The following is a 14,983-nucleotide window of genomic DNA, read 5'->3' as shown; positions in this document are numbered from 1 at the left end:
TAACAACAAATAGTTCTATCCTCAACCATTCCAATTTCCTAGCAGATGCATTCTTCCTTTTCACCGGCGTTCAAATCCGAAAATGTTCAATGTACAGGCAACTTTTACTGATTGACTCTTGTGGTACGTGTCCCTCTCCTCCTAATTCGTTTGCCCCTACATTTCACGGTGAGGCCCACCTCCGCCAAAGCAGTTGATACCATCTCACTCCGTAACTTCTAATCTGTAAAACTTGTCTCTAAGGGCATCTTCGACGCAACCCGTAAATTTCCTCCCGCATCCGTTCGCAGACAGAGGAGACCAATCTGCGGACACAGATGCGGAAGGACGACATCCAACCGTAGCATGTATATGTCCGTCAGCAAATTCAAATTCAAATCTGCGCCTTTCCACACAACGCGCCGGATCATACCCGCGCCGGATCGCATCCCTGATCACAACCAAAAGGAGGCAAATATGCCTAGTTTTTACATGCCTGAATCCAAAAGAACATCAGTCCGATAGTCCATGCATTTCTGCCCTACCGGATCACCATCCCAACAAGATGCTTCCCGATCAAGGAGGTGCCGTCGCTGCCGCGTAGGCAGCCTCTGCTCGGGTCCACCTCCGTCTCTACCGCATCCTCATCTTCCGCCGCCACCAACTCATCTTTCTGCCGCTCCAGCATCTGGTAGCGAACGGATTGCACGATAATTCTAGCGTCGGCGTCCAAAGAGTCGTTATTCATGGTCAACATCTTAGCGTTCTCCGCATTGGCGGCGATCTCCACCCTCTTTTCCTCAAGCGCAACCTTCTTCTCCTCGAGCACCGCCTTCCTCTCTTTGATCATGGTCCTTCTCTCTTCGAGCTTGATCTTCTTCTCTGTCGCCTCCATCAACTACTTGAACCTCTCCTCCTTGATGTTCGAGCACCTCACACATGCCTCTTCCTTCTTTGCCAAGATCTCCTCGAACCTCTCCGTCAGCTTGGCCGTCGCACCTTCTCGATTTGCCCTCTCCTCCTCCCACTTCTTGCCCCCGCAGATTTCTTTTAACCTTCTTTGTCGGTTCTTGGGCTGGGTCGGTAGGGTCACCAGTTTCTTCCTCGTTGGCTTGGGCGGAGGTTTTAGCAATGAAAAGGTTTTACTTCGGCCGCCCATTCAAATTTAACCACAATGCATGACGGTGAAGGACTTCTTCTCCAACTTCTTGTACGCCACACAAGCACGAGTAGGCTACAAGGTGAAACAATGCATATCCGTCTAGTGAGCAAGGAAACAATACATGTTCGGCTAGTGATTATGAAAACTAAATCATATCTGGCTAGCGATAAAAAACTAAAACATATCCGGCTCGTGATCAACAAAACTAAAGCATGTCAAGATAGTGATCAACAAAACTAAAGCATATCCGACTAGTGATCAACTTACTTGATCGGTGATTTGTGCACCGCTAGGTCACCATGCAATGAGATGCTTGAAGCGCCCACAATACTTGGAGACGACCTCTTGGATGGTGTACCAATGATGGTTGAGGGACTTCCACTCACGGTTGCGGATCAACGCGTCGGAGTAGGGCGCGAAATGCTTGTGCTCATGGAACCATATGTGAATGTTTCTCCAAAAGGTTGTGCCCTTTTGCTCCGTGTCATGGACCGGATCGAGGCTAGTGTCCGACCATGCGTCGTACAACAGCTCGTCCTCCCACATGTTGAAGCTTTCTCCCTATCTTTCTTCTATGGATCGCCAGCTGTATCATCTGGATCATCGTTGTCGCCGTCGTCCTCCTCCCTCCCCTCCGGATGTTGCTCTCCAGCATCCCAATGTTATTTTGCTGTGTGCCATCGCCGGTCTGGGTGTAGGGACTGTTGCATGGCCGCCTGGGTGTAGGACTGCAGCTGCTAGTAGTTTTCGGAGTAGGTGGGATCCGAGCCTTCCACTTGCCCGTCCTCATAGCCCCCTCCTCCTCCCTCACCTCTGTCGTGGATGATATCGAGCATCTCCCTGTCTGCGTCGTACCCCGGCTCCCACGCTCTTGGCATTGCAGCAAACAGCGCGCGGGCACCCATCTGCTCTCTGCCTGCCGTCCTCGCCCGGACAAGCGACAGCGAAGAATACTCGGAGAAGAGCGGCACCGTGTTAACATCGACAATGTAAGGAACGGTACCGATGGGGTTTGCGAGCTGCTTGGCGTAGTAGTAGTACGGAGGCTTGTAAGGCTCCGGCCACGACGCCGTCTGTACTGTGGCGCGCCCGTCTGGCAGCGTCCGCCACAGCCTTGCCGATCGCCCCGTCCGCCACGCCCACAACACCCATCGCCACCACCAGGTCCACCGGCAGCCAGACGCTTCTTCAGCTTCTCCTCGTTTGCGGCCTTTGCTTTGACGCGGCAATTTTGCCACATCTCCGAGCTGATCTTTCGAGCGAGCGTCATGATCGGATCCTCCGGCACCTCCGTTGGCTCCATCTCTGACAGGTTCTCCGATGGATCCATGCATCGGTGGTGGAGGGAAGGAGAGGGTGGGAGCAAAGAGCGGGAATTGGGCGGAGAGCGACGGAGAGTGGAAGAAGAGAGTGCGGGATTTCGGCGCCGAAACAGTGCGGGATGCTACAAAAGCGCGGGCTCGTCCTTCATTTTGGGTGGTCCGGGAGCGGAGAGCGACGTTTCGCGTGTCCGGACTCCCGCAACCTCCCCCCCCACACACACACACGTTTGTCTTTGGCTTGCGGAAAATCGCGTCTGGACCGCTCTGCGGACCGATACAGGTCGGCGTTGGATGGCTTCCGCGGTCCGGACGGTTGTGGGAGATTTGTGGGTCGGCGTTGGAAATGCCCTAAGTCTAGCATTGCTTGCGCAAATCCACCCCAACAATGCTATACGTACAATAAAAAAATGACATCGCCACGCCGACGCCACGCCCTGTCGCCGGCCCGCCCAGACCCAGATGGGGGGCCTAGATCTAGGCCGGGCGGGCGCCGCTAGCCCGCGCTGCCGCACCACCCCGTCCGTGACGCGGCTGTCCAGAGTCTGCCCCCGCCCGCGCTAGGAGCACCCGCCGCCGCGCAGGACAGCCCCCGCCTAGGGGCACCGCCCGAAGCCGCTCCACCCCGCGCCGGAGGATCCCGGGGAGGGGAAAGGCCAGGGGTCGCCACCGCCAGCGTCGCCCGGGTCAGGCCCGCGGCGGGCGCCGGCGACGGTGGCGGGAAGGTTAGACGGGGAGCTTGCAGAGGGAGTTGCGGGGCACGTCCGGTCGCCCGCGGGGGCGATGTGGTGAGGGTCTTTCAGCAGACTATAAGGTTAGAAGATGTTTGAAAGAAGTAAATACGGACACCTGAAGAAAAGGGAAGGGAAAAAATTAAGACCAGAACCATCATCGAACAGCTAGAAGGATTGATGGCACCTGGCCACCGCAATAGTCGCCGTGTGCCCGGAATCCTAGGAATGTCCTAGGTTTCGAGCCTGCCTCCCCAGCTACGACCTTAGTATGCGTACATCCGTGCATGATGCTTTCGTACATTATATGCGACACTTTGTCAATAATATAGAGAAGTTCTTTTTGCGGGATTAATATAGAGGAGTTGACTTGGGAATTGGGACAAAGCTACTTTATTTGGAGAAACTTTCAATCTATTTATCTACAATTATGACAGTAAAAAAAACAACATAGATAATAAAAATTACAGCCATGTCCGTGGACCACCTAGCGATGACTACAAGCACTGGATCGAGCCGAAGACGCGCCGTGTCATCGCCCCTCCCTCACCGGAGTCGGGCATACCTTGTTGTAGTAGACAGTCGGAAAGTCGTCGTGCTAAGGCCCTATAGGACCAACGCACCAGGGTAGCAACCATCGCAGATGAAAAAAGTCATAGATCAGAAAGATCAAACCTGTAAACACCTAAACAAAGACGAGCGAATACCGGATCTAAATAGACGCACCGAAGACCAGCACCGACCGAATCCTGCAAGATCCGACGGAGACAAACCTCCACACACCCTCCGACGATGCTAGATGCACCATCGGGACGGGGATAGAAGGTGGGAGACATTATTCCTTCTAAGGGACATCACCGCCGCCACACAGCCCCAACCAAGACGCTGACTCTAACAAAAACGAGAATGGGTCCCTCCCGCTGGTGGGGGCCGATATCCTCCGCACCTCCATGGCCTAGAGGTCTATACTTTATAATAATGTAGAATGGAGGAAGTATTTTTTTGCTTGAAAATATTTATAGGAAGTAAGGGCATCTCCAACGCAGACCCTTAGACCACCTGCAACTGTTTAGACCACGAGGTCCGGACGTGTTGTGTTACCCTATGCGGGGTTGTATTGGTCCGCAGATCAGTCCAGACATGATTTTTCCCGCAAATCAAAAACATATTCATGCCGGCTCAGAGCGACGCGGCCTCTCACTGGCGCTCCGGCATTAAAGCGATGCATCGGCCAATAGCGCCATCCCGGTGCACGCTATTGCTCCGCTTTCCCGTTCGTCCGTCTGCGCCCATTAGACATGCGCAATTGCTGAGGAACCTACTCCGGCACCACCCATCTGTCTATTTACCTCCCACCATTAACCACCCCGCCTCTTGCCCTACCTTCAGCCGGCTACTTAAACTCTAGCACCGGCCATAGCCGCATCCATCCTCCTCCGCTCCCTTTCTCCTCTTTGCACCACTCCTGCCATGGCCTCCTTGAGCTCCAAACATTTGGGCTAGGCTCTTGTTCGAGCAGAGGACGAAGATGGCCACCATTGCTACTGGCTGGATGCGGTGTCCAGTTTGCGGGTCAGGGTTGAAGATACCCTAAGGGATATTGCTTTTTAGCATTCAAAAGAAAGAGTATGTGGTTTTAGAATTTCGTTGACTTCAATGCACTCTATGCATGATACATTCGTGCATTATTTGGCAAAACATGGCTGCTAGCTAATGTACAAGTCAACTCCTTGCAAAATCATTCTGCAACAGCTGGTTAATTTTACTCTATCGAGTTGCACCAATAGGACAACCCAGCAAAAAAGGCGGGGAAAAAGATGGAGATCGAATGGCTAGCAGCCTAGCACATGGAACGCCAGTTCGACACCACATTATTTGCCGTCCGCCCTAAAACCCCAGTAATGGCCAAGCCTGCGAGCGGCTATATATATCTGCATGCAATGCAGGCCATTAAATCCGCATCCACCGTAAAACTTGGTCTCCTACAGCAGGCAGGTAGTAGTTTTCATGGCATCTTCATCTCTATCAGTCGTGTTGATCCTGTGCCTGGCCGCGGCGGCGTCGGCGCAGCTGTCGACGACGTTCTACGACAAGTCGTGCCCTTTGGCTCTTGAAAAAATCCAGAACGGCGTGGCGACGGCCGTGAAGAACGACCGCCGCATGGCCGCGTCGCTGCTCCGGATGCATTTTCATGACTGCTTTGTCCAGGCAAGTTTTTCACATACTCAAGATGTAGCCGGGCTGGACTTGTTCTGTTTCGGTTTTGTTCATTTGCTGAACACCTAGCTAGTGGCTAACGACCGTGCATATTTATGTTGCTTGGCTACGTACGTACATGCAGGGCTGTGACGCGTCCGTTCTGTTGAATGAGACTAGCGTGGGTGGCAACGAGCGGGGGGCATTCGGGAACGTGGGATCGCTGCGTGGCTTCGAGGTCATTGAACAAATAAAGAAGGATGTCGAAGCCGTGTGCAAAAAGCCGTACAGCAACCACGGCCCCATCGTCTCCTGCGCCGACATCCTCGCCGTCGCCGCCCGTGAGTCTGTCGTCACGGTAAGAAAATGATCGATCGCCTAAATTTCCACGTGTGCCAAGTAGACCGGTTGGTTTGTGCACAGTTCCTGATGCATATATATACACACTTGCAAAAGAGCCCGTGCGTTGCAACGGGAGAGAAAACATAACACACGCTTTTAACCCAACAACCATCACTCAAGACCACAATAGGTTCATCTTTTTTATTTTTGCGAGGCATCATATTTGTGTTGCCGCTTATCCTCCTTCTCACCCTCGCCGGCGATGGCATCGGTGTTCACACAAAACAAAAAAAACGTGTTTGAATATGGTTAATCCTAAGGCGTCTCTCTCTCTCTCTCTCTCTATCTCTCACTCCCAAGATGAGAAATCTATTGTTTTCCCCTGTGACATTTTTCAGAGGTATGCATGTGTAGTTAGTGATGTTTTCTTTTCCCTATATGGTTATAGTGGGGTGTTTATTTGCAATCCGGATCGCCGCCGGTATGAAATAAAAATGGATCTTGCGCTATAAATTATAAGTTTGCTTCCAAAACAATATTTTAAAAATATTTAAAGGTAAAATTAACAACATATTTAGATTCCACACATTTTTCTAATAAAATTTCATATATAATATGTTAAAATCGAAGTTAAGGTTTAAAAGATACGAATAATTTAGAAAATCATTTGTTTGACTTAAATATATTCCAAAATAATATTTAAAATACTTAACAGGTAAAAAAAATCTCATATTCACATTCTACATATTTTTTCTAATCAAATTTCATATATAACATGTTCAAATCGGAGTTACGGTTTAAAAGATATGGATGATTTAAAAAAGCATTTGTTTGACTTAGATATGATCCGCGGATGAATTATCTAAAACATCAGGGGGATTTTCAAACAATGTAAAATAACGGTTCGGGTGTGACTTAAATTCGGACCGCGGGTTGATTTCATCAAAACACAGGGACTTTTCTGAAAAATGCCATGACGGACGACCGAAACCCAATTTGCTTTATTATTAAGTAAAGATATCTTTACCTAATAATAAAGCAAATTGGGTTTCTTTCGTCCGTCATGGCATTTTTCTGAAAAATCCCCCTATTTTAGAGAATTCAACCCGCCGTTCGGATTTAAGTCACACCCGAACCATTATTTTACATTTTTTAAACCCCCCCTGATGTTTTAGGTAATTCATCTACGGATCATATTTAAGTCAAACAAATGCTTTTTAAAATCATCCATATATTTGAAACCGTAACTCCGATTTGAACATGTTATATATGAAATTTGATTAAAAAAATATGTAGAATATGAATATGAGATTATTTTTACCTGTTAAGTATTTTTAAATATTATTTTGGAATATATTTGAGTCAAACCAAATGATTTTCTAAATTATCTGTATCTTTTAAATCGTAACTTCGATTTTAACATATTATATATGAAATTTTATTAGAAAAATGTGTAGAATCTAAATATGATGTTAATTTTACCTGTTAAATATTTTTTAAATATTGTTATGAAAGCAAACTTATAATTTATAGCGCAAGATCCTCTTTTTTTATACCGGAGGCGATCCAGATTGCAAATAAACACCCCACTATAACCATATAGGGAAAAGAAAACATCAATAACTACACATGCATACCTCTGAAAAATGTCGCAGGGGAAAACAACAGATTTCTCATGCGAGAGTGAGAGAAAGCGAGAGAGAGAGGGGGAGAGAGAGACGCCTTAGGATTAACCATATTCAACACACGTTTTTTGTTCTTTTGTGTGAACACCGAGGTCATCGTCGGCAGGGTGAGAAGGAGGATAAGCGGCAACACAAATATGATGCCTCGCAAAAATAAAGGAGATGGACCTATTATGGTCTTGAGTGATGGTTGTTGAGTTAAGAACGTGTGTTATGTTTTCTCTCCCGTTACAACGTACGGGCTCTTTTGCTAGTATATATATATATATATATACCTACTAATAAACCAGCGATTGCGCCTGGTGGTACGTCGTCAGCATTTTTGCAGAAAAGCCCTTGCGTTTTATGTAATTTGACCCGCAGTCCTTCTAATAAGATAACCTGAACCCGTACAGGCCGAGGGAAAAGAAAAAAATGCACGACGACCTTATCTCACGCATCTCCACCTCTAGCGCGCCTCCACCCCCTTCCACGCTGCCGCCCGCCGCTGGCCCCCGCCCCTCCGTCGCGCGCCGCCCCTGCCTGACACCGCCCCTCCGCCGTGCGCCGCCCCCGCCGGCCACCGCCCCTCCGCCAGGCGCCGCCCTCGTCGGCCACTGCCCCTCCGCCGTGCACCGCCACCACCGGGGACACTCGACGCCGACGCCACACCTTCCCCCAACTCCTCTCTCTCCTCCTCCTTTGCTGCACCGCTCTTCATCATCCGGCCAACTCCGTCGAAACGGACAGGCGGCGCTGGAGTTCGCCGAAATGGGCCGATGGGCGGTAAGAGGGCGGCGGCGGCGCGAGGAAGACTGATGGATTCAGGCGTGGCGTCGAGGGATCTTGCGTCTGGTGCGACAGCTTGCTACGATGGCGGCGGCTGGTGCCCTGCTCATCCAGAGAAAGAGAGAGATAGGGCGTGAGGGAGAGAGCAAAGAGAAGAAGAAAGGAGAAGGAGAAGGGGCGCAGGGTGAGGGAGGCGGGCAGGGCAGCGTGCTCCTGTTGAGGCGGCAGGGCTCGCTGCTGGCTGGTTCCTCGGGATCGAGCCTTGGCTTTCTCGAGGCGTGCGGTTGCCGGCAAGGGTAGCACATCTCGCTGGAGCACACGTTGTTCCTGGCCAGAGGCCTCGGATCGACCGGCTGGGCTCGGCGCTGCTGAGCAACGACGGTGGCGGGGGGTCAAGGGGATCGTTGAGGACGCCAGTAACAGCCTCTTCAAACTACGCGTAATCACTGTACCATTGGCTGCATTGGTTATTTGTATGAGATTCACCCTCTTTGTGTCGAGGAAAGAGCCGGAAGGAGAGTACATGGACGAGGAGGGGAAGAATGACTAGGCAGATTGCCCACAACTCTGCACAGGTGCAGCCAAACAAAGCCTAGCTGGACATCATTTGTCAAGGTTTGCACACAACTACACACTGAAAATTCTAGCTGGGTTGATTCAGATCTTGGTGCTACTGCCTATCATCCATAGCATCTCCTCTTTTTACCACCAGCCACCACTACCACAATGGTACAGATCTCAACTGAACTCCATGTCACTCCCTTGCCTTAATACCTTCTTATACTTGTTGTTTGTTTGGTCCATCTTCAGTTCCTCGCACAAATCAGGTTGTCCCACCGGCCTACAGAACTTGGATATTTGCTACGACAGTATGCCATGTGGTGCATTACTTGGTTGATGCCCATCGAGAGTTCAAGACTAATCCACACTAGACATTCTTGATTCCTTATTATTTGCATTATTTTCAGATCCATTACCTTCTTGCATATCGTCATCTATGCAGCACATGCCAACAAGCTCTGTCGACGTGGTGCATATATAGTAATCTAACAAGGCAGTACACATGTATGCAAGCAGGTAGGCATCAATGGACATAGGCTCCCAATTATCTTCTCGCTCAGTACTACTTAGACCACACGCAAGCACCCATTATAAGTGATTTTCTATGCATCTCGATTTCATCCCATACCAAAGATTTTTTATCTTGATTTTCTTATGTATAGCACATGCATATTAGAGAAGTCACATCCGCTCAATTATCATGTATCACAAAGTTAGGCAGTAGTAGAATAAGATCATACAGCTGCCTGTTATTTTAGATATTATCATGTATAGTAAGGTGTCGGTTTGCAGGAAATAAAGCACAATTGTGACACGAAAAGTTTGAACATAACCAACGCGGTTTTATCTTGCATTCATGAGACTCGCCTTTAAAGTGTTATCTTTTCACACAGAGAGATATATGAGACCATGAGGGCATCCTATAGACAAAAAGGACATTCGAGGAATTAAAAATTTGAATCGTCTCCACAGAACAAACTGCAAGCTTTGAAATCATTGAAGTGTTGACAATTCCGTAATCTCTTAACATAGCTGCCACCATCATGCTTCTCAGGTAGGCTAATCCTTTTCTCCATCAAGTTGTTCATTACGTTCACGACAGTGAGTAGCATAGAACCTAAACAAATTCATAATATTGTCTGTTGATGTCCCCACCACGAAGGCCCGGAGGCTCTGTTCATAATCACCTCTCGCCATATCCGGGGAGGATTATGGTCTAGGGCTCTATGCAGAGCGGCGCATGATGCTGTAGTGTGGCTATTGTCAATGACACGGTCATGATGTTGTCCACTTTGTCCCGGTGGTTCGAAAGCAACGCAATGACATCATGTTTCTTCTCCTCAGCGAGTTTATTATTTTTCATAGACCTCATGATATAAATATAAGTTCTTGATTCTTCCACTCGATCATATTCATCTGCATCTACTTGGTTGAAATATATTTTTTTCCCGAGTGAATACCTTGCTTCTGTACAACTGCTATGTAGGAGCAGAGTACCGAGGGCTGAGGAGACAAGTGCTGGAGAGGGTGGCATGCATCAGGATGAGGGAAGAAAGTGCTGGAGGATGTAAACATTTGGAGGAACATGTATAGAGTGGTTCTTTGTGGGGAAAATGTATAGAGTGCATTCTGGTGCTATGGTTGTGACTGAAGATGTTAGCGGCAGAAGCAATTGCTACGTAAGTGTGAATAACCTGGTGTGGTGTCTCTTTTGATCCTGCTTTGTTTATTTTGCAAATCATTAATATATTTCCATCGCTTTTCTTCTTGCATGATTGCTCTAATCTCCAGTAGTTTTGTGTTGTTGATAATAAGTAGTTTATGCAATTGTGATCATGAAATTGTATTGAGCAGAATAGGGAAATGTTAGTATTTCATTAATGGGATAGATTATGCCTTAACTCTGTTCAAGATAGGTCTCAGATGTGATCATGGAATTTTACTTAGAAAAAATGTTATTTGTTTAATGGAATAGGTTATGCCTGAACTCTGCTCGATTATGCCGTAACTATGCTCGAGACAGGTCTCAACTCAAATATTTTGGAAAGAAAAATGAGTGCCACCTGAATTATAACTTCATAACACAACGTGTCTCATCCAAAATTGTGCCTATAAGGTGTTCGATCTGAAAACTACGTTCATGTATACAATGTGGTATAAAAGGCTAATGAAATCATCATATGAAAATGTTTGAGCATTTCTAAATTACATAGTACAATATTATCAATTTGTTTTTTTGCATTATTTCCCAGTTCTTTTGAGGTACTATTCCGCAATCCCACCTACCAGATAAATGAGGGGTTTTGCTTACTTAACGTGGTTGCCTGATTAACAAAGCCATGATTTTTGTTAGCTGTTTTTTTTTCACTACCTAGACAACAACTTTTGTTACTACCTACTCCCTTCATCTCAAATAAGTGACTCAACTTTATATTAGCCTTAGTACAAAGTTAGTACAAATTCAAGTCATTTATATTGGGACGGAGGGAGTACAATATATACTACTCCTCAATTACGTACAAGACACGCATCGTGTTGATGTTCTGAGGGCTAATGTTCATTTCTAGAGCAAAATAATCTCAGATTTCTAACTGAACTATAATCACATCTAGGTATGGTTGTAGAACAAAGAACATATTACACAAATGTAACCCCTTCTAAATTGATGTAGAACAACTAAAATTTATGTCCCGTTGCAACGCATGGGCCCTCGTGGGAGGTTAAGCTGGGGAGGAGGGACTCCACCATGGCTAGTGTGACACAGGCCAACCAGAACCTGCCTTTTTTTTAGAAAAGGAAGATGACCCCAGCCTCTGCATCTGGGCGATGCATACGGCCACTTTATTAATTATTCTTATAAGACCTTACAAAGTGATAAAAAAAGACTAAAGCCGCCGTCTAAGCAACAGACTGTCGCTACACCTATCCAGTTGATGAAGGGGCGCAGATAGTCTGGGCCTAATACCAAACAGACATCGCAGCCAAGCCTAACATCTAAGACCTGAGACCCCAACCTAGCCACTTGCCGGGTCTGGGGCACACACTGGTCCGGCGTGCTCTCAGAGGCCGCCGCCGCCAACTGCCACCGCTCCATCTTCAGAATCGTACTGATGCATCAAACTTGCTCGGTCTAGCTATCGTCGACGCCACCACGCCGCCCAACGGCACCTCCTCCCTGCGCGCAAACAGCTGAGCACGTCGCGGTCGCCACTGATACACCTCAGCGCCATGCTGCCAAGTACCACCAGCCGACACAGCTTGAAGTCCTTGGAAGATCTGTCGTGCGTAGCACCTGCCGACCAGGCATGACAAAGCGTAGCACCTGTCGGTCAGGCATGACTTGACATCTCCACCGAAGCTCCGTGCAAGACGAAGCCGCTCCACCTCCTGCCTCTGACTTCCAGCGCTGCTCCACAAACGATGCTCCCAAGAGAGAAACGACACCGCAGTGCCGCCATCGTCCGATCTGGAAAACCAGATCATAGGGTTTCCCCCGGAGCAGCACGAGTGGGTCGACAGTAGTTACAGAACGATGCCTTCATCAAGGTAACGGCGCAGAACGCCGCCATCGGCTCGGTTTTCACCGGCAACTATGTCTCCCCGACTCGCAGCCGGGACTAGATTACAGATCTCGAGATCCGATCATCCAGTCTCAGGTCGACCACCTCCGACGTAGGAGATGACCACCACCGCCATAATCCTCGTGATGCGATGCAGACCCGGAGTGCTTCAGCGAGCCGTCGCCGAATCCGATGAGATGCAGCTGTTTGAGGACGTAACGGCAGCCCGGGACGCGCCCCGGCCGCCGCTGCCGCCATCTCGTACTACTCACGCCGGCTGCAGCCAAACCCCCCGTCGCGCCCCGGCCGCCGCTGCCCACCATCCTCGTCGGGAGGGAGATCCAAATCAGGCCACCGCAGCCTCAGATCTCAGGATGCGAGAGGAGGTCTGCCGCCGCCGCGCCACGGGGCCTTCGCCCAGCGACGTTGCCGGCGGCGGCGGAGGAAGGGGGTGCACGGGGAGTCGAGGGGAGATCGGGATGTGGCCGCCCGGTGCGACCCGGCGGCGGCCGCACGGGGTCGGGCGGAGGAGTCGGGGTCGGGAGGTGCCCTCCCGAAGGGCCAGATGCATCGACCAGAACCTGCCTGCGCCGTTCTTGGGCGTCGCCGGCCTCAACGCCAGCTTCGTCGGCAAGGGGTTCAACCTGACCGACATGGTCGCCCTCTCTGGCGGCCACACCATCGGGATGGCGCAGTGCCAGAACTTCAGGGGCAGGCTCTACAACGAGTCCAACATCAACACGACCTACGCGACCAAGCTCAAGTTCAACTGCCCCCAGTCCGGCGGCAACACCAACCTGGCCCCGCTCGACGACGACACAACGATCCCCCCGAACCCGGACTTGTTCAACAACGACTACTTCATCAACCTCCAGTCCGAGAAGGGCCTCCTTCACTCCGAACAGGTGCTGTACAACGCCACCGCAGCCGCCGGTGCCACCGAGGACATCGTTAAGGCCTTCGCTTCTAGCCAGGCCGCCTTCTTTAGCGCCTTCGCCTCCGCCATGGCGAAGATGGCCAACCTCAGCCCGTTGACTGGCTCTCAGGGCCAGGTCAGGAGCGTGTGCTCCATCCCCAACTAATTAAGAATCACCATTTAATTTGCACCCAAATGACAGCGTGCGTGCACCAACAAACCTGCTGCTTTGAGAGTCGAACCGTACTTTTGCTGCACAATGAACCATGTCCTTTCAGCCCCTTGCGGTGCCACCTATATATTCCATTATTTGTAGTCGCACATTGTATTTTTTTATCCCAACATTCTTCTATATGTTTCTCTTCTATTCTGCAAATTATTCATAGCATATTCACAAATGATAGTATTTTTTGTATGAGATATTGGTTGATCTTATTTTTATGATTTCATAAGTTTCAAGCAACAAATCATGTCAAGTTTCCCAAAGTTTAATTTTTTTTTTACAGAAAAGGCTAGAGCCTGACTTTATAAATAAAGCCACCAGGCAGAGTTAACAACGTAGCCACGACGCAAAACATAACCAATCAGAGAGTTTCAACGCCCAAAACGCAAGTATTAGAAAGCAAACGTACATGACTCCCAGGCCACTACACGGCGCGCAGGCCGGAGGCTAAGAAAGAGACGATAGTAGGGCCACCAACTCCTAGCCGCCAGATTGTAACTCCAGAAGGGAAGTGGTTGTAGCCCAAATCTTGATAGATATAGCATCTAAATCTTACTTTTTTATTGAACGGGGGTTGTTCTTCCACTCGATAAGATAGAAAGTAAGAGGTTAATTGTTTGAAAGTTTCTCGAGACGTGTCGTGTATGTATGGAGTGTAGATCTTGTTACACGCATAGCGGGTTGTTTAGTGGTGTGTGTGCGTGCGTGCGTGTGGGGTGTGTGTTATACGTCTGTTCTGGTTTACAACCTGTATCCATGTAATTGAGGCTCAAAATAATTAATAGTTTTAGCCAGATTCATGACAGGGGTCGTCCTATTTCTATGTTGTTGGCGCATTTTTATGGCACATCATAACCTTGCTATATTAAACTTGCGTCAAAAGAGACCGACGGAGGATTAGGTCATGAGTACATATTTTATGCAAACTGAATGACAAGATTACAAGGCTAGATTATTTGATGCCAATATTTGGCATGCCAATTGTTGACAAGTATAAAGAATTGGCTCAAACCAAATACCAGACACATTTTTGGACAAAGGGTGAATTTTATTGGCTCAAAAAGGAGCATAAAGACGATACAAACCCAAAGAGCACACATCTGGCCTCTGCATAATTAGGATGCACACAGTCAACACCAACGCATACACTCAAAAACATGGCGGCAAATAGTAAAGTCATATGAGACCAAAATAATGCATAGCCGAGGAAAAAAGAAAAACCAAAAGTGATCAGATCTAAGATCGACAAACTACAATAAACACCATATCCGCACTAATCATATCATGACATCACCCAGACAAGGAAATTCTTCAACTGCAACGCCTTGAAGAATATCATCGCCGTCATCGGATCTAACTACCAATGTCAGAATCTAGGTTTTCACCCTGAAGATTTAATCAGAGCATATTAGAGCAATGCCTTCCACTAGGTAACGTCGTAAAAAAAAACATCGCCATTGCCAGGTATAACCAGCTCGTATCATACCTAGGCTTTCACCCCACACCTTGCAACCGGGTGCTCGAGTAGCACCACCATCGAA

The 14,983-nt window shown here is 48.6% G+C and overlaps 1 long non-coding RNA gene and 1 pseudogene across 2 annotated transcripts; both read left to right on the top strand.

Annotated features, from left to right (window-relative positions):
- The first annotated feature begins 5,198 nt into the window (after window positions 1-5,198).
- LOC123158812 (peroxidase 2-like) lies at window positions 5,199-13,385 on the top strand (annotated as a pseudogene).
- LOC123181270 (uncharacterized) lies at window positions 7,838-10,096 on the top strand. 2 transcript variants are annotated; one of them, XR_006491611.1, is made up of 4 exons: window positions 7,838-8,911; window positions 8,993-9,259; window positions 9,637-9,797; window positions 9,906-10,010. It is a non-coding gene; the product is annotated as an uncharacterized lncRNA (long non-coding RNA). The 2 variants fall into 2 exon arrangements; XR_006491612.1 differs by having other exon boundaries at window positions 7,838-9,259; window positions 9,906-10,096.
- Window positions 13,386-14,983: the final 1,598 nt, after the last annotated feature.

The sequence above is a fragment of the Triticum aestivum genome, chromosome 1D (assembly GCF_018294505.1).
Source record: "Triticum aestivum cultivar Chinese Spring chromosome 1D, IWGSC CS RefSeq v2.1, whole genome shotgun sequence".
NCBI classification, from domain to species: Eukaryota; Viridiplantae; Streptophyta; class Magnoliopsida; order Poales; family Poaceae; genus Triticum; species Triticum aestivum.
The sequence above is the reverse complement of the archived record's forward strand: the minus strand, read 5'-3'. Positions and strand labels throughout refer to the sequence as shown.